Source organism: Oncorhynchus tshawytscha, linkage group LG11 (assembly GCF_018296145.1).
Source record: "Oncorhynchus tshawytscha isolate Ot180627B linkage group LG11, Otsh_v2.0, whole genome shotgun sequence".
Classification (NCBI taxonomy): Eukaryota; Metazoa; Chordata; class Actinopteri; order Salmoniformes; family Salmonidae; genus Oncorhynchus; species Oncorhynchus tshawytscha.
Window position 1 is genome coordinate 27,455,997 of NC_056439.1, and position 25,456 is coordinate 27,481,452.

Below are 25,456 nucleotides of genomic sequence, written 5' to 3' on the forward strand. Positions count from 1 at the left end.
TCCAAAGAACACCATACCTACTGTGAAGCATGGGGGTGGAAACATCATGCTTTGGGGCTGTTTTTCTGCAAAGGGACCAGGACGACTGATCCGTGTAAAGCAAAGAATGAATGGGGCCATGTATCGTGAGATTTTGAGTGAAAACCTCCTTCCATCAGCAAGGGCATTGAAGATGAAACGTGGCTGGGTCTTTCAGCATGACAATGATTCCAAACACACCACCCGGGCAACGAAGGAGTGGCTTCGTAAGAAGCATTTCAAGGTCCTGGAGTGGCCTAACCAGTCTCCAGATCTCAACCCCATAGAAAATCTTTGCAGGGAGTTGAAAGTCTGTGTTACCCAGCAACAGCCCCAAAACATCACTGCTCTAGAGGAGATCTGCATGGAGGAATGGGCCAAAATACCAGCAACAGTGTGTGAAAACCTTGTGAAGACTTACAGAAAACATTTGACCTCTGTCATTGCCAACAAAGGGTATACAGTGCCTTGCGAAAGTATTCGGGCCACTTGAACTTTGCGACCTTTTGCCACATTTTAGGCTTCAAACATAAAGATATAAAACTGTATTTTTTGGTGAAGAATCAAGCAACTCAGCATTCTTTGTCCTCCAAACACGACGAGTTGAGTTTTTACCAAAAGGTTATATTTTGGTTTCATCTGACCATATGACATTCTCCCAATCTTCTTCTGGATCGTCCAAATGCTCTCTAGCAAACTTCAGACGGGCCTAGACATGTACTGGCTTAAGCAGGGGGACACGACTGGCACTGCAGGATTTGAGTCCCTGGCAGTGTAGTGTGTTACTGATGGTAGGCTTTGTTACTTTGGTCCCAGCTCTCTGCAGGTCATTCACTAGGTCCTAGGGGTGAGATCTTGCGTGGAGTCCCAGATCGAGGGAGATTATCAGTGGTCTTGTATGTCTTCCATATCCTAATAATTGCTCCCACAGTTGATTTCTTCAAACCAAGCTGCTTACCTATTGCAGATTCAGTCTTCCCAGCCTGGTGCTGGTCTACAATTTTGTTTCTGGTGTCTTTTGACAGCTCTTTGGTCTTGGCCATAGTGGAGTTTGGAGTGTGACTGTTTGAGGTTGTGGACAGGTGTCTTTTATACTGATAAGTTCAAACAGGTGCCATTAATACAGGTAACAAGTGGAGGACAGAGGAGCCTCTTAAAGAAGAAGTTACAGGTCTGTGAGAGCCAGAAATCTTGCTTTTTTTGTAGGTGACCAAATACTTATTTTCCACCATAATTTGCAAATAAATTCTTTAAAAATCCTACAATGTGATTTTTGGGGGATTTTTTCAAATTTTGTCTGTCATAGTTGAAGTGTACCTATGATGAAAATTACAGGCCTCATCTTTTAAGTGGGAGAACTTGCACAAATTGGTGGCTGACTAAATACTTTTTTGCCCCACTGTATATGCCATTTAACAGACGCTTTTATCCAAAGCGACTTAGTCATTCTTGCATTCTTTTTTTTCATATGGGTGGCCCCAGGAATCAAACCCACAATCCTGGCATTGCAAGCACTATGCTATACCCACCCACCCAGCCATACAGTACCAGTACCAGGCAGACAGATCGTCAATGGGGAAACTTGTGGGGAGGGGAACATGTAGGCAATAAGTCAAATTCAACATCTATTCCAGAGTTTTCTGCATTATCCCAGCAATTAGAATACAAGTAACCTTAATTGTAAATGTTTTTATGTAGATATAGGGGTAGTTATTGTAATGCAGCCTACTTAATTAACTGTTGTTACTTGGCTAGCTAGATTAGATGTGCTACTGTCGTACCTATTTTGGTAAAATGTATATCGTACGAAGTGGGATTATTTATTTTGCTTGTACCCAAAACGGTATGCTCATTCTATGTGTATTGTAATGGCCAACCATCCTTGATACTTTGAGTTACTGTTTTCCGTGGAATTGCTCAGATGAAAATGTTATGTTTTTGCTCGAATCAGTGCAAGTTTGTTAGCCTTTTTCGACACGACACACTGACTGTGATCTCTTCAGGCTGCTTCCATGTGATTGGCTTTCCCTCAGCAGCTGCCTCGGTTTATGCCCCGTTATCTAGCCTGAATACGCTGAATCGACATGCATTATACATGTTATTGTGATCTGTCCCAACACAGGGCTCAGTGACACTCTTTTAATACTCCCCTCTGCCTCTCTGCATAGTCAAAACAGACACTTAAATGCACTTGAAGGGACATCACGTCATGGAGCACCCCGATGCAATGCCACAAGACTGCAGAGAGGAGGGGGAAAAAGAAAAGAAAAATGGAGCCGTATTTTCTCAGTGAGGCCCAGAAGCAGTAATAGCTGATTATCTTCATCTGTGTGGACATCTTTCCCCCTCAGCCTTTTGCCCCGCCCCCCAGCAGTCTCCCAGTCCCTGTGAAAACCAGTGAGAGTGGGTCCACCTGGATGTTGGCTCTAGCACTAATTATCTATCCTGCCATAGTGGAAGGGATGACCAAGGATATCATGTTCTCTGATTCACCAGCTCTAGACCCAGGGAATTGGATATTGGCCAATGGTGACTCACTCCTGAATGATGTACAGTGCAAAAAGCAGGCCAAAGCTTATTTTGGATGGGGCAAAAGCTAAAACAATGTAGAGGATACTTATTCATGTGAACTGACTACGTTCATTTTACAAATCATGAAGTGCATATATTCTGCCTCACATGTATATATGCAGTACATGTAATATGACTTCATAGTATGTACAGTGCCTTGCGAAAGTATTCGGCCCCCTTGAACTTTGCGACCTTTTGCCACATTTCAGGCTTCAAACATAAAGATATAAAACTGTATTTTTTTGTGAAGAATCAACAACAAGTGGGACACAATCATGAAGTGGAACGACATTTATTGGATATTTCAAACTTTTTTAACAAATCAAAAACTGAAAAATTGGGCGTGCAAAATTATTCAGCCCCTTTACTTTCAGTGCAGCAAACTCTCTCCAGAAGTTCAGTGAGGATCTCTGAATGATCCAATGTTGACCTAAATAATTTTTTGCCCCACTGTATTATTATTATATTATTACAGTAAAGGTACACAGTACTTTAAATAATTTTCTCCACGTCAACAATTACAGCTGTGCTTCCAGTAAATATATTTAATAGCCTACAACCTAGAGGATGAGCTTCAACCCCAGCAGTCAGAAAGCTCACTGATGTTTTAACTTGGCATAATGGAAGGTCAGCTTGAGAATGATTCTCCCTCGTTGGCCCAAAGATACTGTGACATGGGTGTCTGAGGAATTGGGTGGGTGGGCGTGTCAGCTCCCAGGCTGCTTAAACAGCACAGTATGATTACCCTGTCAGTCTGGCAGTATTAAGGCCATCACTCCAATCCCCCACACATCCATCACGGGCCTGGGCCTGGATTTACGACACTAGCCACAGCCTGGTAGGGAAATGCTCAGGTTCAGGCCAGCGACGGACCCCTACAGTGGCTGATTTATGGCCCTTGGTGTTATTTGGCCTAAGATTCATGCTCCCTTCCCTGGGACTCTTCAATACCTGGGCCTGATGAAAATCTGCAATCAATAAGCAAATAGCAACTAAAAGAGCGAGGCTGGGTCTTAAATTTATTGATGTGCGGTCGGTAAGTTGTGCAGTGTGGAGGTCTTGGTCTCGGTGTTCCATTAATCCTAGTGCTGGACACAGGCCTTGTCAGAGTTGCAGACTGACCGACCGTGGTATAGCAGCTCCACCACCCAATAACAACTAATCCTGCACTAAATTTAACACCTCTATGGCATGATCAGCTGTCAATCATTCTGAAATCTCATCAATGCCTCAAAGTCCCACCCCCACATCTTAAAAATAATTTTAAAACAGCACCGATGTAGCAACTAGTGAGATTGGTCTGAGGTAAATGTTTGCCACATACGCAGTATATTACCTCGTACCCCTGCACATCGACTCTGGTACCCCGTGTACATAGCCAAGTTATCGTTAAGCATTTTACTCTTAAGTCTATACCTGTTGTTTATGAAGCATGTGACAAATACAATTTGATATAAAATATAAAGGAGTGCAGACAGTAAAGGTATGTGTCAAAGGTCATAAACACACGGCCAACTTAAATCATGTTTGTACGTAATGAAGCCTACAGTACCTGGGGAGCACCACAGCCTATAGTATACCCACAGGATAATGAAACATGCAGGGAAAGCAGGCCTGACTAGCCTATAGAAGCACTGAATATCAAACAGATCACAATCCCCCTTTTGATTAAATCAACCAATTTCTCCCAGCAGACAGCGGTTGGAATCATGGTTTCCTAAATCAATGTGGTGTAAAAGATTAATTTCCATGCTCTGGCCTGCTCCATCACCAGAAACCACCATCTACTCACAAAGGGAAAGGAGGGAGTTGCACCAATGCTGGCATGCTGTGTTACAGTGCATGACTGAAGCCCCCCACACACACTTATGTAAACACAGACATGTGCACACCACTCTAGTGTAGCCACCACCTTCCCCTCCTTTACCTTAGCTGTGTTTATGTGACATATTGGTTTGAGCCTCTAAATCTGAGCCCTGGCACAGACTCATTTTCCCACTGCAGCGGGGATTCTGTTTCGTTTATCCAGTCGCAGCGGAACAATCCCCCAATCCATATTTTTTAAATTGCAAATTGGCACACGATAAGAAGGGTGGATTTGTATGCATCTAAACAGGCATTGTGTTACTGAAGCTGGGGGAATACCAGGCGGCGGTTTGCTTCCACACCACCTATTAAGTCCCATCAATATATAACCATCTGAATATAGAGGCAAACATTTAAACAAAAGCACTGCAGATCCACTGATTCATTCACAAACTGGCTGTGTGTGTGTGTGTGTCTCTCTCTTTAGACACGCTCTTATAAAGAAGAGCTCTGACAATAAGACCAGAATACTGATTTGGATGAACTGAAAACCTGTGAAAGCTTCAGAGCCTATACCATTCTATTGGTTGGGGGGGAAATTAATTAAAAGTAAGCCAAACTGTGACAGGATTGTGCCTGAGAGTGTGACAGCCATGGTGAATTCATGCCCACAATCACTTCTTGTTACATTGTTCATTCATTTGCTGCTGTTAGAAATACTCACATTAAACTTTTAGAAATGACTCACTCATACACTTCCCTTGCTCCCTTCTGTGACAAGCAACAAGAGCTCTCAGGTACTTCCCCTTCCCTGACACTGTAGAACTACACCAAGAAGTTAATGTGAATGTGATTAAGGTTCATCATGTTAGCCGCAGGATGGTTTCTATCAGATTTCAGATCATGCCTCAAAAGCACTGCAGCTAACTATCATATATTTTTGAAGACTAAGACATCTTTAGTTTTGGAGCTCTTCAAAGGAATAAGTAAATGGATTTGTGAGGGATAATCTTTGTTCCTAGGGAAGTGGAGGGGGTGATGCAGTGAGGGTGAAAAGCATGGCCTACATGATGATACAGCCCTAATATTGGTCTTGGGTATTTCTTTCCCCATTCTCTCTTCTGTTTTCTGTCCTCCCTCCCTCTCTCTCCAGGCCTCATTTCCTACACCCTGGGGGCTTGTAGAAACTTCTTAAAGTGCACTCATCTCTTCCACTGAGTGCCTCCCAAACTCAGCTCGTCCTTCAAGCATTGACACTCCTCCAAAAAGAGGAGGAGGAGAAGAAAGAGGAGGAGAAGTGAGAAGAGAGTAGATGACTGTTCCCTCCACCTAGGTAAGTCACTCACCTAGCTCCATGGGACTAGTTCCATGGGACCAGCTCCATGGAACCAGCTCCATGGAACCAACTCCATGGAACCAACTCCATGGAACCAGCTCCATGGAACCAGCTCCATGGAACCAGCTCCATGGAACCAGCTCCATGGAACCAGCTCCATGGAACCAACTCCATGGAACCAATGGAGGTGGAAGGATGAGCAGGTGATAAATAAGGCAGGATGTCACCCCTGGGACGGATGGAGGCAGAAGGACAAACAGGTGATTAGGCAGGATGTCAACTCTGGGACCGATGGAGGTAGAAGGACGAGCAGGTGATAATTAAGGCAGGATGTCACCCCTGGGACGGATGGAGGCAGAAGGACGAGCAGGTGATAATTAAGGCAGGATGTGATAATTAAGCAGGTGATTAGGCAGGATGTCACCCTGGGACGGATGGAGGCAGAAGGACGAGCAGGTGATTAGGCAGGATGTCAACTCTGGGACGGATGGAGGCAGAAGGACGAGGAGGTGATAATTAAGGCAGGATGTCACCTCTGGGACGGATGGAGGCGGAAGGATGAGCAGGTGATAAATAAGGCAGGATGTCACCTCTGGGACGGATGGAGGCGGAAGGATGAGCAGGTGATAATTAAGGTAGGATGTCACCCCTACATGCGCCGTGGGAGCCTCTCTTTCGCACTTCCACACATCACAGTTCTGCAGGTAGTGTCCCATGCAGCACTGAAACAAAATACCAGCACCAGCCCAAAGGGAGGGACTGCACTACTGCATGCGCAAAAGGCACAGCAATCTGAACAGTTTGCTTATTCAGCAAAATTAAGTAGACCTGCATACGCAAATAGTGATCACCATGCCGTTGTCTGTACTGTATGTAGAACCGCCAGGACACCATGCTACTCACCTCCACAACAGACCATAGTAATGACTAAGTTAATTAGGGGGATGTTCCTGTCATCCAAAGACAAGCCAAACACACAGTTAATGAGCTTTCTCGCCACCCTCACACAAGTTGCTAGCCAGTGAAAGATCAAAGCCCACACATAATGCACTGCAACAGAGGATGAGAGGAGGAGAAGAGGGGAAGGTGGTGGCCATTAGAATGTAGCAGACTTACCCCAAAACACCTGGCCTGATCCCTCATTAGAATCACACACCATTACCTCTACCTTTCCTCAAACCAACCTATTACTCCAGCTACCTAATACAAATCATGTTTAAGACAAGTAGAATACAGCCACAACTTAAAGTATATGAATTATAGAAATGTTACTGAGGTAATGTCTTGTGTGGGATAATGGGATATAATATAAAACATCCATCCTAGTTCAAAGTGGCTGGTATTGCTGATAATGTGTTTGAATCACTGCAGGGACTCTCTCAGCAGAACAGAAATGGGTGGGGTTGACTCGGTCCTAATTCCGAATGCGCTGGCCATGTGGGATGACAGGTTATCCCACTGAAACAGGCGTTTTAGAGGTCAGGGTGCGACAAGCCTGGAAATGTTCGCTGCATCCGTACATGACATAACATATCTGCTGTGACATCCTACAGAGAGAGCATAGTTCCATAAAGAATTCAGCTGACACCTGAGAAACATCCACATCTATTACCCAGCATCCATCAGGACAGTAGTCTTCAATTGGGAGTCTCCCTCAGTCCAAGGCTTTGACGTCCGGCCTGCTCTCACTCCATACAGGACTTAATCATTTCCATCTATAACCAGGTTTCCATCCAACCAATTCATGCAGATGAATTTCCTGATACATAAAAACTCACAACAGGTCTGAGGGAAACAGCAAACGTGTAACATTTTTTGACAAAACAAAATACGCTTTGGGATAATGTTTTTGCCAGCAAAATAGATTATGCGACAATTGCAGTGGAAACTCCTTTATGCACTGTTACGTACACCTCATGGAGGAGGGAACGCCACACTCTGCTACACTCAACTCCCCATGGCGTGAAAGAGGTATGTGATTGTAGGCGCAGGTAAGGATGATGGAGGTAGAGAATATCGGCATTTACAGGGAATTTATTTCCTTAACACGGTAATGTGGGGAAAAGGGGCTGGACGGAACCAATGCAAATTAAGTCAAAGTTAGAGTCCCCTCTCCAACCTGTCCAGTAGTTAGCTAACCCTTTAGCACCTCCTGGCGCGCTAACCAAAATACAGGGGGTGGTCCGCCCAGGTCTTACCTAGTGTGCATAGACAGTAAATACTACAGGTTATGCCCGCAGGCCTCTTGCCTAAACACTCCCAAGGTGCATTCCCCTTCGGGAACAAATAAAACAGAATAATTACTAACTTAGAGTGAACCATTTCAATAATCAAAAACACAGTCCTTTTGGCATTACACATACCTCAGAAATAACAGCTACAAAATACGTTCAACAAAACTATTGCAACAACCACCACAGGACATCAAAGAAGCTCTCTCTCCTCCAGACAAACGAACACTGGCTTTTATCCAGCTGGATAACAGCTGTTTCCTCTGACGAGAGGGAGGGTTCAGAGCTCCAATCATGGAGGGGGGCCAACAAATCAGCTGCTTAGAATCCAGGAAGCCATCCTGAAATACACACATACAAACTCAAAACACAGAAACTGGGGAACGTAACAAGCCCAAATATTCACATAATGAACCATCATGTTGAAGTAAACTTGGAGTCACGTGACGATAAATTACGTAAAACTAAGCTGAACTTAAAAAAACAACTTCACTGGTTGAAAATTGCCTATGTTGTATCGATATTAATCAGAAACATTGATTCTAGACAGTATCTTCCAAAACTGAGATTTGCAAGTTTTATGGAAGACATTACATTCCTACATCCATTGGATACGTGAAGGTTGGGGTTTGATGTTGTTCATGCCCACTAACACTGGATGGTAATGCTTAGGAAGAATTGCATGCACGGAGAAACAGCTGCTAATGACGCTCTATCCAATTATGTAGCGCCTCAGACATCATTTTTAAATTTTTTTACATTAGACAACACGTCACCAATGTTATGTTAAAAGCACACTTAGCCCCAAAGCCCTTTATCAAGTGGCCACTTGCTGATGTTTGATAGTGATCACAAGTCTGCTACTGTTTTGGGGAAAGGCGATGTACACTTGCATCCCACATTTTTGGCACTGTTAAACAGTGTGGAGTTTGTGCTTTATTTCAAATCAAAGTTTATTGGTCGCTTACACAGATTTGCAGGTGTTGTAGCAAGTGCAGCGAAATGCTTATGCTACTAGCTCCAACAGTACAGTAGAATGTCTCACAAATAATACAAAATATCTAAAGAAGAAGTCAATCAAAAGTAGATATATTAGAGTGAGCATGTGTGAGAATCCAGAACATAAATACTTGGTGTACAGACAGCATATCATTTGGAAAAGAAAATGGTATATACAGTAGTAGGTATATTAGGATGATGTAGGTATATTAGGATGATATTAGGATTATGTGAAGAATACAGTCTATACATACACTTTGAGTAAACAACAGTATATATAGAAAATGAGGTGACGTGTGTTCAATGACTATATACATGGGACATTAATCTCAAGGTCCAGGGCTGAGTACCAGGCAGGTAGCTGACTAGTGATGGCTGTTCAACAGTCTGATGTCCTGGTGATCGAAGCTGTTTCTCAGTATCCCGGCTGAGGTCCTTAATGATCTTATTGGCCTTTCTTTAAGGCCTAGAGGGCAGGCAGAGTGCCCCCAGTGATGCGCTGGGCTGATCCCACCATCTCCTTGAGGGCAGTGCAGTTGTCGTACCAGGTAGTGATGGAACCCGACAGAATGATCTCAATGGTGCACCTTTAGAAGTTTGTGAGGGTCTTAGTGGCCATGCCGCATTTCTTCAGCTGCCTGAGGTTGAAGAGGCGGTGTTGCAGCCTCTTCACCATGGTGTCGGTGTGGTGAGACCATTTCAGGTCCTCAGTGATGTGTACGCCAAGGAACTTGATGCTTTTGACCGTCTCCACCGGGGGCGTGCTCCCTCCTCTGTCTCCTGTAGTCCACGATTAGCTCCTTTTTTTATATTGAGGGAGAGGTTGTTGTTGCACCACTCCGCCAGGGCTTTAACCTCCTCCCAGTAGGTTGTCTCGTCGTCGGTAATGTTTTATCTTAGATTCATTCGGAGTATTTTGAGGTTGAAATATTGCTACCTTGACTCAAGAGGGACAAATAACAATAACTGCCAGGGTATGATATAGTGAACAGAACACACCCACATCGAACCGTACCCTACAAGATGCAAATCTCATTTTTCTTAATGAGCAGCAGAAAAAAAACTGGTGAGTTCAGCTGCTCTTTAAGTTTAAAGTGCATTTGGAAAGTATTCAGACCCCTTTACTTTTCCACATTTTGTTACGTTACAGCCTTATTCTAAAATTGATTAAATATTTTTTCCCCTCATCAATCTACACACAATACCCCATAATGACAAAGCAAAAACTGAAATATCACATTTACATAGGCATTCAGACCATTTACTCAGTACTTTGAGGAGGCACCTTTGGAAGTGACAGCCTCGAGTCTTCTTGGGTATGAAGCTTGGCACACCTGGATGTGGAGTGTCGCTGCACAGCTATTTTCAGGTCTCTCCAGAAATGTTAGATCGGGTTCATCTCCGGGCTCTGGCTGGGCCACTCAAGGAAATTCAGAGACTTGTCCCGAAGCCACTCCTGCATTGTCTTGGCTGTGTGCTTAGGGTCATTGGTCTGTTGGAAGGTGAACCTTCGCCCCATTCGGAGGTCCTGAGCTCTCTGGAGCAGGTTTTCATCAAGGATCTCTCTGTGCTTTGCTCCGTTCATCTTTCCCTTGATCCTGACTAGTCTCCCAGCCCCTGCTGCTGAAAAACATCCCCACAGCATGATGCTGACATCACCATGCTTCACCATAGGGATGTTATTGGCCAGGTGATGAGCGGTGCCTGGTTTCCTCCAGACGTGACCCTTGGCATTCAGGCCAGGGATCAATCTGGTTTCTCATGGTCTGAGAATCCTTTAGGTGCCTTTGGCTAACTCCAAGCGGCCTGTTATGTTCCTTTTAGTGAGGTGTGTCTTTGTCTGTTCACTCTACCATGAAGGCCGCCCGGCCCACCTCTAGGAAGAGTCTTGGTGGTTCCAAACTTCTTCCATTTAAGAATGTTGTGTTCTTGGGGACTTTCAATGCTGCAGAAATGTTTTGGTATCCTTCCCCAGATCTGTGTCTCGACACAGTCCTGTCTCGGAGCTCTACGGATAATTCCTTCGATCTCATGGCTTGGTTTTTGCTCTGACATGCACTGTCAACTGTGGTACCTTGTGTAGACAGGTGTGTGCCTTTCCAATGAATGACCAATCAATTGAATTTACCACAGGTGGACTCCAATCAAGTTGTAGAAACATCTCAAGGATGATCAATGGAAACAGGATGCACCTGAGCTCAATTTCAAGTCTCATAGCAAAGGGCCTGAATACTTATGTAAATAAGGTATTTTTGTTTTAAAATTTGTATAAATTTGCACAAAAAAAAAGAAAGTTTTATATATATTTTTTGCTTTGTCATTATGGGATATTGTGTGTAGATTGATGAGGAAAATGTTTTATTTAATCAAAATTAGAATAAGGCTTAAACATAACAAAATGTGGAAAAAGTCAAGGGGTCTGAATACTTTCTGAATGCACTGCATAGGCAGATTAAATAAGTTATGATGAACTTCATGGTGGTTAAGTGACGTATAGTGATGAGCTTGACGCAAATTTCCAATAAACATTGAGGGTATTATTTGAATGATGGTGACATGATGATCAGTGTTTGGCTGCCAATTATCAAATAAAAAAGACATTTATATATTAGTTGTCTTATCTGTATCTAATCGTATTACCTACCATGTCAACTTTATCAGTAAAGTGTTATCTAGATCAGAGGAGTTTTGTTTTTTGCGCCAGCACTACACAGCTGATTCAAATAATCAACTCATCATCAAGCTCTGATTATTTGAATCAGCTGTGTAGTGCTAGGGCAAAAAAACAAATGTGCCCCCAGGACTGAGTTTGGGAAAACCCTGATCTAGAGTACATGCCCCAAAACCAGATTTCTGTGAGAGAAAAAAAACATCAGTAGAGTTGAAAATGTGATGGAAACACATTGAACTTCTGCTTTTTATTCAGTACATGGAAACTTAAGCCCAAAAGTGTTTTTAATGTGCAATACATCATTCCATGTAGCATTTGATCTGCAACAAGTCTGTTTGATGGTAACACACCTCTGGTGGGAAAAGGTGCATTTTTTTAATGCCACTTTTAGAATATTCACATGAAAAGCTCCAATTGGATGGAAACATTTCTTGTGTCTCTAATCCCTGGATGGACAGAAACATTTCTCTCGCTATTCTTTTTTTCTAGTTTTTTTCCCCCCTCAATAGCAACATCATTTAACATAAAAAATAAGAATAATCGCAGTTCAATCATTTTGATTGAGAAGTTGTGTTGCTAGCCTCTTTGCTGCCACACAGTCCTAGAAAGCTGGTAAAAAAAATATGGCTGCTTCTGTTGCAAATTTATAACAAACACCTCCAGATTTCTGTATGAAGCCTGCTGAAATGTGAATGGCTGAATCGCCTGATGAAAACACACGGACGGACTTATTTACATGCCTGACGCCATATATCAGTTAGATCCAGTGTGATTTAAACACACCTCGTAAATTCTCCTTGATTAAACTGGGAATGTGCCAGCACAAAACAACTAACATTCTATTTACATGTTGCATGTTCAAATGTAAAAAAACACAGAGATATAAATATTACACCATCACCAATGACATACATAAGAAATATATTTCAAAATAGAGATGATATGATCGCGGCTCTCCACAACTATTGTCGGTCGATAGCGACCTCCCTGGTCTTCCCAACAGTCAAAGTGAGAGGCCATGCTGTTATTCCACTAGCTTTACAGATGCTGTATTTTTGGCACTGACCACTTGGATAGTGAGACAAATGACATTCTGGTGTGAAACCACAGAGAGGCCGAGAAACCAACAGAACATGTTTAATAGGATTGTCTGAGATATGAGACCCCTTTAAGATCTCCAATCCTCTTCCTGCCCTGAAATATGACTCCAGGGAGGAGGTGGATGCAGCACTCAGAGGGGGGTTCATCATCTTCACCTATCCTGGGTTAGAGTTCGAAGGGGAGAGGCAGTGTGGGCTATCACGATGCTGCATCCAGCCATCACGAGTACTCATTAAACACCTGAAATATTGATAAAGAAAACAACTTTAGACTGCAAAATTTAGAGCGGGAATCTGCAATGCTGTCGACGACAAAGATCTGTTTGTGTGCAGTTGCTCACATGTGTGTGCGTGTCTGTGTGTTTGTGCATGTGTGTGTCTACCGTACATCGTTCCTCTGGGTAAATATATGCAGTCTTTGCTTGTGTGCGTCAATGCACACAAGATTACTGTGAATGTCACATGGTTAGAAGGTTTCATACCTAAATATCACAAACACTAATTAATTCAACCTGGAGGGCCAATGAGAGCAGTAAAGCAAAGGCTATTTACAGTGTTTACAATGGTGTGCTCATCTAATCGCTGGAGGGAAACACTAATACAAACAGCTGTTAATATTTAGATAGTATTTTCTCTCTTCTCTGGATTGTGTTGCGTGTATCAAACACCACAGTATTGAGCTGTCTTATCATACCGCCTAGGCTCCTATAGGCATTAGAGCTCCCCACCTCTCCATTCTCTCACTTTATCCCCATCACTCTATTCTCTCTCTTTCCGTTTGCCCCTTTTCCTTCCCTTGATATGCATCTCCATTTTGATCTTTCACTATCTTCTCACAGCCTCTCTTTATATTCTTTATCTGCATTTTCCATATTTTCATCCCATCTCTGTCACTCTCCACCTGTAATCTGCAACCCCCTTTCTTTCTTTCTTTCTTTCTTTCTTTCTTTCTTTCTTTCTTTCTTTCTTTCTTTCTTTCTTTCTTTCTTTCTTTCTTTCTTTCTTTCTTTCTTTCTTTCTTTCTTTCTTTCTTTCTTTCTTTCTTTCTTTCTTTCTTTCTTTCTTTCTTTCTTTCTTTCTTAATACCCCTTCTCTGTCCCTCTCTCTCTCTCTCTCCTTGGTGAAACAAGAAGAGAGTGTTGCACGCCAATATGCTGATGTAACCAAAATGCCAACAGCAGCTCATGACTTTACATTCCACATTCCCAGCCTGTCCCTGTGTCTGCCAGGCAATATGGGTAAAAGACACGGGGAGATTCTCAATTGCTTTTGCGAACTCCTCCGTCATCTCGTCCTTTTGAAAAAGGTCAAAGATAATCCAGGAGCGGAGGCAATGATGAAACGTGGAAACAAATGCGCTTCTATAAAATGAGACTCCTCCACTCGGGGTAGGATTGTAAAATAAATGTGTGAAGTGCTAAAAACAAATGTAGATAGTTGTGCAACACATTTTATAGACAAAGGATAAATAGTGTATCATTTTTAAATGTGCACATGCTTTTCTCCTTTATAAAAACAAGCGCTAATTCAAAGGGGGTGTGGCAGTACGTAAAACACTTCTGCGCTAGAAGCCGCAAGGATACTCTTGTGCATCCTCTGCAGAAGTAGGTAATGAAGAAGGGGAGCAGACTCCTTCATTCATCTACTAACACATGGACACTCTGAGGCTCCAATATTGCCACAGAAGCTCTTACAGCAGTGGCATATCTCAGAATGGAGGCTAATAGGGGTAAGGAACCTCACTTCACAGACAGCCTTAAGCCTACATGCGGATGCCATCAAACAACGACCCACAGCTCCCCTGGTCTGTATTGCTGACTTTCTCTGACCATGTATGAAACCAAATACATTACCCCCAGCATTCACGTCCTCTGCGCTGCTCTGTCCAGACACCAGTCTCCATCATGTGTCTGACTCTGACTGTCAGGACTATCATGCTTCAATAGCTTCTGGACTGTTTTTCTTTCTCTTTTCCTTACGGACTATGTTGGGGGTTTGCATAACACAGAGCTTTATTTTTTCCTTCATTTCTCTTGGCCCGCATTTTAAATCATTCCATGTCAGAAATATGGGGATTATGAACATTGCATTGTTTCCAGATGAAATAGGCTGTTGGTTGTTCCTTTCTTTTTGAGATGTGAAAACCAGTGGACATTCTACGCGTGTTTACACACACTACACACACACCGCTGCAGCAGCTCTATAGCTGCGACTGCGCAGAGCCGCCCAGGATTAGTGTCTTAAATACAGGGCAGTGCACCCTCCTGGATAACACAGACACTTGGCTTTGTCCGTTTCAGCTATCTCAGCACGCAACATTAATAACCTCAGACTAGGTAATGAAAACCCCCCCACTGTTCTTCAGTTTGATTTATGGTGGATTCTGTGTATTTAAAGAGAAGGCCCAGAGTTTTACATAAAAGCCCAGGCAGCAGCAGTGTGTAATATGGGGTCCCAAGAGATGAAAGGTAAAGGTTTCTTTCTTCAGCAAGGTCACCGTGTTCTTCCTCTGTACTGGACCGGGAGATGCCTCTTCTCTCCTTTCCTCCTCACGTGGCCTGTCTGTAAGTAGAGAGAGAGGGAGAGAGAGATATAAAGATGTAGAGGTGGAGAGAGAGGGAGAGATAGAAAAGGGAGGGAGAGGGACAGGACAGAGGTGCGGTTTCAAGACCGACTTAGCGTCCCATTGTTTTCCATTAGTCCCCTGGAAAGAACATGTCCCCACTTTGTGATTCTCTCTTTCCCCCCCGGCAGCATCTCTCTGACAGTGCTATTTCAGGTGCGGCTCGGAGAGGAGCGGCCTCAAGCAGATCAATATATCAAAAGTGAACAGAGCGCCACACATTAAGCCTCAGCCTCCCTCCCTGCTGCAGTGCGGATAAATGAGAGGGACGCAAACTTCACTTTCTCTACTCAAAAAATAAATAATTTCTGCTGGGGCTAGAGAGAGATGGGCGAGTCATGCAGCAGGCATAGAATTCAGAGCTAAATATATATATACCCCTCCACCATCATCCCTCCCTCCCTTTATCACTCACTCCAACCCTCATCTTAGAAACAGTGATGGTGACAGATATGCCATAGAAGCCTCCAAGACTCACAAACTTAGGGCGAGGCTATAAAAAAGCTTAAAGAAAATCCTGAGACTAGCTGAGGAGACAGAGTCTTTTTTTTAACGAAGCAGGCATCAAATGTTCTCCACAACATCAGCTTCTCAGAGCTAGCACTGACAGGGAGAGAATGGAGGGTGTCACGCGTACACACAGAGAAGCTGGCTGGCGCTGTCAGCTAAGATCAGCACACAGGCTCTGAGGCTTATAGCACAACACAGTGCAGGTGCAGCAAGGGAGGACAGGAGGAGAGATGGAGAAAAGAGACTATGAGTCAGACAGGAGAAGAAGATGTTCAAGGCCTCCGAATGTACTTGGATATGATTGGAAATTGTAAAGTTGGAAGCATGTACTGTAGCTACTGGTTTTGAAAGTTGCTCTCAAAACCCATTATGCTACGGCTAATTAGCTGCAGACATGTCCTGTGGGATGGGGATGTGGTGGTCCTTTGGCCCTTATTAAGAAATAATCTCAAGATCCCATAAGGCGGTCTTTCTGGAGACGCCAACTGGCAAATAACAGCTTTGACTAAAGGATCGACGATTGTCACTCCTCTACATGATTCTCCATCAAATAGCCTGAAGAATGAATTTTCATTTCAGATCTGGGAGATAAAAAAATAATGGGTGAGCCAAGAATACCAGTTTTGTCTAAACCTTGTTTAAAGCCGGTACCCAGCTGTCTTCTCATTCTGGTCCCATGGCGCCAGATATAGATCCTAATGCATTACCACAGGAGCCTAGCTGGGTGTGATTGTATTGTTTTCATATTCTTCCTGGCACCCTGAGGTGTACACCTGCAAAGATAAGAGATGTGTTGATAAGAGATAATACACGTAAAGAGGTGGGGTTTAATGTGATTAAAGATGAAGATACACATCTAGAGCTAAAGACTGCTTGAAATAGAGACCGTACAGTAAGTGGATTAGCAGGCTGTTACAAATCAATGGCCATGTTTAGGATTAGGTTCCAGGTAATTCATACGGCTACGGACAATAAGATAGTATCCAACCGGTCTTGATTCATTCTGAATATCTATTTTTACGTAAACAAGAAAATAAGATGAAGAAACAGAGCATTTGTGCCCTGGATTCGGACCTGCACTGAACATACCTTTTTAGAATCCAGACACCTTCCATGCACCAAGTGAAGATACAGTTGGTGATATCAGACTGGTAAATAATATCTCAGGAATCTATGTAATCTTTCTGACAAGTAAGATCCCTGTGCGGGATGACATTTCCCTGTGGAACATGCAGGGCATTCCTTCACAGGGCCTGGAACGCAGGGCATCATCCTGATGATAGGCTACAGGTCCCCACCACCCCACCGTTTAAGGAATATCCACCTCTCCTCTGGACACAATCATGCTGAAAACCCAACGACCCAATCTTCTGTCAGGAGTGTTGTCACATGATGCTTTATTACAAGGTTATCCTGAAATGTCAGCTTCTATCTCTCAGCACACAGTTTTATGACTACATCTCAGCTTGGACTGAACAGTTCTACCCCCACCATGGGTTGAAAAAAAAAAACCCTGCCTTTTCTTTATCCCGGGAGAATCTAATTGAAGCAGAAATAGAATGCAAAGCTTTGTTTATAGATTAGTCTGTTGTTCCTAAATACCACAATGCTGGTTGATATAGGAGTGTACTGCCGACATTAAGAACCATTCATCCTGTATATGGATCCCAGCACCAACTTTATAGGTCGTGTTTTGCAGATTGCATTCTTTGGGGTAATTTTTCAATAGGCTTTATTGATATCGAATGACTCTATAAGTTCTGAGGGCAGAGTGGTGACTGATGAATCCAGTACTGGCATCACATGGAAAGAGAGAGACGCTAATGGAGAAAACTTTCCGTGTCGGAGCTCACGCCGGCGGGGTGCGTGATGCACCGCTCCACCCCCTGGTCAGAGCCCTTGGGGCCATCCTTCATAAAACCACCATATCGATCGCTCAAGGTCGAGGAGGAGCTGAGCTGCTGGTTGAGGGGGTGCCGTGACTTTTCCTTCTGACCACTAAGGGTGACAACATGGTGGGGGCATGTGGCAGAGATTCAGGGTGACCCTCCCTCCACCACTCAAGTCTACAGCAGATCAATCCCAGGACGAGGCTTCCCCCACAGGCTGCAGAGACACAAAGTCGCACCCTGCCTGGAGAGAACTGCTGCCTGCTGCACACTGAGCGGATAGTGCAGATTCTCCTTCTTCTGCACACAGAGAGATATAGAGCACATGGTACTTTAGACACCTTTCTTCAAATCAGGTAAGACAAAAAAAGAAAACAAGGTAAAAGGACCCTATAATAAGGTAATGATTCTCATATGCGCATCAATTTGGCATCATGCTACAACACACCGTGTGTGCTTGGATCAAATGAAGCAGGAGACCTGCATGTGACCCAGAGAGAATTGGGATGGTGTTATTATAGTATTGGGATGGGAGGTTTCTCTTCTGTTGGATGGTTTTCTACTGCACAGCGCAGTGAGAGGTCCCTCAGCAGTGCCATGTATTATTTTAAATTCTTCTGTTCAGATGTATCTTTAATTGGGATGGTGCTATTATAGTATTGGGATGGGGGGTTTGGATTGTCCCGTTTCCCTCCCACCCATGGCCAGACTCTCTCTGTACTGCCCCTCAGTCCCCTTATGGTACACTGGCCCCTAGGCCTGACTCTCTCTGTACTGCCCCTCAGTCCCCTTATGGTACACTGGCCCCTGGGCCAGACTCTCTCTGTACTGCCCCTCAGTCCCCTTATGGTACACTGGCCCCTGGGCCTGACTCTCTCTGTACTGCCCCTCAGTCCCCTTATGGTACACTGGCCCCTGGGCCTGACTCTCTCTGTACTGCCCCTCAGTCCCCTTATGGTATACTGGCCCCTGGGCCTGACTCTCTCTGTACTGCCCCTCAGTCCCCTTATGGTACACTGGCCCCTGGGCCAGACTCTCTCTGTACTGCCCCTCATTCCCCTTATGGCACACTGGCCCCTGGGCCTGACTCTCTGTACTGCCCCTCAGTCCCCTTATGGTACACTGGTCCCTGGGCCTGACTCTCTCTGTACTGCCCCTCAGTCCCCTTATGGTACACTGGCCCCTGGGCCGGACTCTCTCTGTACTGCCCCTCAGTCCCCTTATGGTACACTGGCCCCTGGGCCTGACTCTCTCTGTACTGCCCCTCAGTCCCCTTATGGTACACTGGCCCCTGGGCCAGACTCTCTCTGTACTGCCCCTCAGTCCCCTTATGGTACACTGGCCCCTGGGCCTGACTCTCTCTGTACTGCCACCCGGTCCCCTTATGGTACACTGGCCCCTGGGCCTGACTCTCTCTGTACTGCCCCTCAGTCCCCTTATGGTACACTGGCCCCTGGGCCTGACTCTCTCTGTACTGCCCCTCAGTCCCCTTATGGTACACTGGCCCCTGGGCCTGACTCTCTCTGTACTGCCCCTCAGTCCCCTTATGGCACACTGGCCCCTGGGCCTGAGACAACTTGGCACAACCTAAATTACTTTCTTGGATGTTCACTGTACTGTACATCACATGTTAGCTTGGTACACTATGAACTGGGGGACACAGTTTCCATCAAGCTGTGAGCGACACTGTCACAATGCACTTAACGAAACATTCATCCCCTCTTGCATAAATGACAAGTCAAGGTCGGGGGTTAGAGGATGTGGGAGTAGAAGATAAGAGGGGAGGACTCTGTGGTTCTACCCAGGCAAGGAGACATTGCCTGGGCAAGTCCCTGTCCATTGGCCCAGGGGTGGCCTGGATGGTGGGTGACTCAGGGGCCATGACACACCCTGAACAGAGGTGCTGCTACTGAGGGTTTTAGTCATCTTCTGAGGGGCTTACTCATGGCTTTCTGGAACATCTTCTGCCCCAGACTCATTTAACCTCCATCCTCCCCACCCACCAACCCACTTACAGCTTCCCAGACAGATATTTTATTTTTAGTCCCTAGTGACTTTCCTGAAGAGTGTCATTGTAGTTAAGAAGTTCACCCTTAAACTTTTAAAGTTCTTCTCTAAATGACAGTAGAATTATAAAACACTTGTACCATCATGAACGATGCAGTAAAATGTCCAATTTACCATAGCTAATGAAAACATTGACAGAATAGTGGCGGAGCCATTAACCATCAAGCCCAGCTACATGTAGCGTACTATTCCCCTCACCTCCTTCTCTTTACTTCTCCATCACATCACTGGACATGGAGTTGCTGTTTCCCATGTTTTCGTAACATTCCACCGTCTTGATTTGCTACGCATTCCACTGGAATTGATAGTTCAATATGAAAACCTCAGATTTGGTCATTACTCTTGGGTGGGATGTGGGGATCTTTGTTCTGTTCAGTACCTCTGATGCTTGTCCGACTGTGTAGGCCTGGCAGCAGATGCATCTTGGGTCGCCTCTCCTCTCCCTGCTAAGAGGCCTCAGGCTGTGTGTGGCTGGCTGGACACTCAGATGGTGACAAGTCTATCTCGGCCAGGGAATCAGGGCATGGCGGCCAGTCTGGCAGAAATGGATGGTCTCCTAGAGGAAATGGCTTCTCTTCTGTTGGATGGTATTCCACTGCACAGTGCAGTGAGAGGTCCCTCAGCAGTGCCATGTAGGCATTCTATTATTTTATAGTCTTCTGTTCAAATGTATCTTTTATTCTGTTCAAATCCATCCTGTCTTCCACTGTCTATTCAAATTCTGTCAAATTCAGGTGTTTCACTTTTATAATGAATCATGTAAATACTGTATAAAAGCATGACGAGTCTAAGGATGAGATTCACTCTAATACAGTAATGCTGAATACTGTAAATACACAGTAAAAGGAGTTTATGAAACAAATATTCAAAACATCATACAGAATCAGGATAATGTCTTACAACACCACACTTGAAGTACAAGCTATATTGGGAAGATGATAAACTATCGCATGAACATCATCTCATTTGAATCATTAATCATTTGGTCTAAAAATAGCATAGCACGTGTTCTCAAAAATGAAGAAGAGGCTTTTAACCAAGTTTCTTTTTTGTTCTATTCTGACATGGGTTGCCATGGCGAGCCTTGTTCTCAGACATACTAAAAACTTCCCTAATTAAACCTCCCATATTAAACAAATGTCATTCAAACAAATACATTGTTCTATTTCACAACGACGCACAAGACGATATTTATTTAACTTCTACAACGTCAACAACCACGTGAGTACATACAATCCTAAACCTTGACACTCTCTCCATCCTCCCTGTCTACAGGCCGTAATGGCCAATGAAAATGCCTCGATGAGGTCTATTGACGTCAATTGAATGCTAATGATGTTTCCGTTGCTTTAATTCCTCTTGCGTTCGAAAAAAACATGCCAAACATATGAATACCATTAGTTTCCGTGGCTACAACTCATTGTGGGAGGAGGTAATTGATTTGTAAAGTGTATGAGGTGAAGATCCTGGCTAAATATAGAGAGGTGAAGAAAGACTGTATAATTTCATGACAGGGGAGTCATATCCATATTGTCATGGGAACCTCTTTATGCCCGACACTGGGGCTGGGGCGGCCATGACATTTATTCAGTTATTGTCATGAAAAAGACTGAGTGTCTCACGGTTATTGACCGTTAATTAACAAAAATGCATAGACTACAAGCATACAAGCCGTTGATGCGCACCTTTGGAACATCTACATTTTAAAAAGGCGAATACATCAATTTAATATACACCATCACAACACATTCATTATTTATTTTAGGCAGGTATAAAGAAACGTTATCATATGAAGAAAATGTATTTCAGGTGAATAGAATATGAGTTAGCCTGATGTAAGCCTTTGTTTTCTGGCTATGCTCCATGCCATAGGCTGTAGGCTTGTTCATTTAGCTGACAAGATACACCATATATACAAAAGTATATGGACACCCCTACAAATTAGTGGATTCAGCTATTTCAGCCAAACCCGTTGCTGACAGGTATATAAAATCGAGCACACAGGCATGCAATCTCCATAGACAAAACATTGGAAGTAGAATGTCCTTATTGAAGAGCTCAGTGACTTTCAACGTGGCACCGTCATAGGAAGCCACCTTTCTAACAAGTCAGTTTGTCAAATTTCTGCCCTGCTAGAGCTGCCCCGGTCAGCTGTAAGTGCACTACCCCCAGTTGTGCCTTGCGGTCAGAGGCCGAGCAATTGCTGTACCAGGCAGTGATGCAACCCGTGCTTCCCTTTGTAGTCTGTAATAGTTTGCAAGCCCTGCCACATAAGACAAGCGTCGGAGCCGGTATAGTAGGATTCAATCTTAGTCCTGTATTGACGCTTTGCTTGTTTGATGGTTTGTCGCAGGGCATAGAGGGATTTCTTGTAAGCTTCCGGGTTAGAGTCCCACACCTTGAAAGCGGCAGCTCTACCGTTTAGCTCAGTGCGAATGTTGCCTGTAATCCATGGCTTCTAGTTGGGGTATATACGTGGTATGTGGGGGTATGTGGGGACGACGTCCTCGATGCACTTATTGATAAAGCCAGTGACTGATGTGGTGTACTCCTCAATGCCATCAGAAGAATCCCAGAACATGTTCTAGTCTGTGATAGCAAAACAGTCCTGTAGTTTTTTTATAGACCGAGTCACTGGTGCTTCCTGCTTTAATTTTTGCTTGTAAGCAGGAATCAGGAGGATAGAGTTGTGGTCGGATTTACCAATTGGAGGGCTGAGTGTTGTCTTAGTGCCAGCATCTGTCTGTGGTGGTAAATAAACAGCCACGAAAAGTATAGCTGAAAACTCTCAAGGCAAGTAGTGTGGCCTGCAATTTATCACAATATACTCTACTTCAGGCGAGCAAAATCTAGAGACTTCCTTAGATTTCGTGCACCAGCTGTTGTTTACAAATATGCACAGACTGCCCCCCCCCCTACCCTTACGCGGAGTGTGTTTTTCTATCCTGCCGGTGCAGCGTATATCCCGCTAGCTGAATATCCATGTCATCATTCAGCCACGATTCCGTGAAACATAGGATATTACAGTTTTTGATGCCCCGTTGGTAGGATATTCGTGATCGTACCTCGTCTAGTTTATTGTCCAATGATTGCACGTTGGCGAGTAGTATTGCCGGTAACGGCAGCTTTCCCACCCGCCTTTTCCAGGTCCTGACCAGGCATACGGCTCTTTGTCCTCTGTACCTGTGTCGCTTCCCCTTGCAAATAACAGGGATGTTGGCCCTGTTGGGTGTTTGGAGAATGTCTTGTGCGTCTTGCTTGTTGAATATTTGAGGTGTGTGATCGCTGTCCTGATATCCAGAAGCTATTTTTTGCCGTAAGATACGGTTGCAGAAACATTATGTACAAAATAAGTTACAAATAACGCAAAAAAAACAACATAATAGCACAAATGGTTGGGCGCCCGTAAAACTGCTGCCATTTCTTCCGGCGCCATTTGCTACCTACCCCAATGCATAGTGCCAACTGTTAATTCCAGTGATGGGAAATCTAAACGCTACAGCATACAATGACATTCTAGACGGTTCTGTGCTTCCAACTTTGTGGCAACAGTTTGAGGAAGGCCCTTTCCTGTTTCAGCATGACAATGCCCCCGTGCACAAAGCGAGGTCCATACAAAAATGGTTTATTGAGATCGATGTGAAAGAACTTGACTGGCCTGAACAGAGCCCTGACCTCAACCCCATTGAACACCTTTTGGGATGAATTGGAACACCGACTGCGAGCCAGGCCTAATCGTTCAAAATCATTGCCCGACCTCACTAATGCTCTTGTGGATGAGTGGAAGTCCCTGCAGCAATGTTCCAACATGTAGTGGAAAGCCTTCCCAGAAGAGTAGAGGCTGTTATCGCAGCAAAGAGGGGGACCAACTCCATATGAAAGCCCATGATTTTGGAGCGATATGTATGAGCAGCTGTCCACATAGTTTTGGTCATGTAGTGTATGTTTACAAGTCCCATGCCATTATTTTATTTTATATGATTTTGTAGGAAGAAGAATATAATTAAACTTTGATAAAATAGATAGGATATTTTTCCCATTACAGAGCGAGTGTGCATATGAAGTGGCTATGTTGTGCGTAAAAGTGATCATTCGAAACCTTAGAATGTCTTAGAAATCGAAACATACAGTATATCGGCTTTCTGATGCGACTATAGGCTTCTGATGATTTGAGAAAGTCATTACTAATATGTCAAATTTGTTTTGATTTACAACAGCCCATATCTAATGGGCAAGATCAGGGGCAGGGGAAAAAACACATGGCATCTGTATGCACTCACTTTCCTGCCTGTCCATTTTGTAAACTACTTTGGTTTTATAGTGGACCATGTGCTTAACATGAGCAGCTTAGAAATAAATCTAACAACACTTATTTCAAACTCTCGCTGCCCGACAGGTGATATTCTTCCCTAACTCTGTATGCCATGGGCTCTCCAACCTTGTTACTGCAGCTACCCAGTGCTTCATTTGGGAAACCAAGTGAAATCTGTATTTGAACATCAATAGTAACATCTTTTCGCCACAAAACATATTTCACTAAACTGTTGACAGCCCCTCTGCGCATTCGAGAAAGGAATAAAGGAGAGAGAGTAGGTGGAAACGCATGGTGGTGAGATATTCTGTATAGCTAAAGGTAATGTCACCCAATTCATTTTGAAAATATAAATCAAATCCCTATTACTAGGCTATCCAAAATCAAATACAAATTCACTATAATTGTAGGCTAACTCTGTAAGCCCCCTGCACAATCAAGGAACCAACAGCATGGCCTAGGGCTATATACGTTTTCTCCCAGACTTGTGTATAGACATTTTGGAGCATAGTCCATCCAGTATGCATAATAATACAATCCATTACTCTAATTTGTTTAATTTTGGAGTATAGGCTAGCCAGCCCAATTATGTACCAAAGACGTCTTAAATCAGTTTTGTTTTATGTTTTTCTGCCATGCATAATATGCTGTAGGCTATGTATTGTATAATGGGACAATCATAACTTGAATTCAGGTTTTTCTTTAGGGCTTGGGCTCATAAGCCTATGCATAAGCTCTAATATGCATATGAGAATTTTTTATTAATCATCACCTTAGAAAGCGGAGTCCATTTCGTTATGTAAGACTTTGAAACAACATCCACAACAAACATGTTTTATACTCAGTTTCAACCTGCTGTTGAACTTTTTTCTTCAAATTGATGAATCACAGTGAGGTGAGTTTTAAAAGTACGATAGGCCTACTGTTTTGATGATAAGTGTTTGATGTGACTTTCGATTCCATTTGCATTGATGTCAGAGTGGTTAGAGGGACAATAGAGCCTTGAGTACCAGGCCATTATGACCTGATGGTATTTATCAAGTTGGGTACTACTAAAGCATGTAAAAAGTGCATAAATGGAGATTACTGTGACTCAGCGGTCACGTAGAATTTCAATGCGGTCATGACTCATGACTGCCGGTGTAGTGGTAATAAGGTCACTGCAATAGCCCTAGTTGAACTTGCCATGTCCAGATCCACATTCATAGCAAGTTAAATGTAGTCTGTTGTCATGCAATTGAATCCCCTATGAAGGCTATTACTGACAGTGACAGTGTTTTTACCTTGCTGTAAAGCACTTTGTTATGTTCTCTATGCATCAGA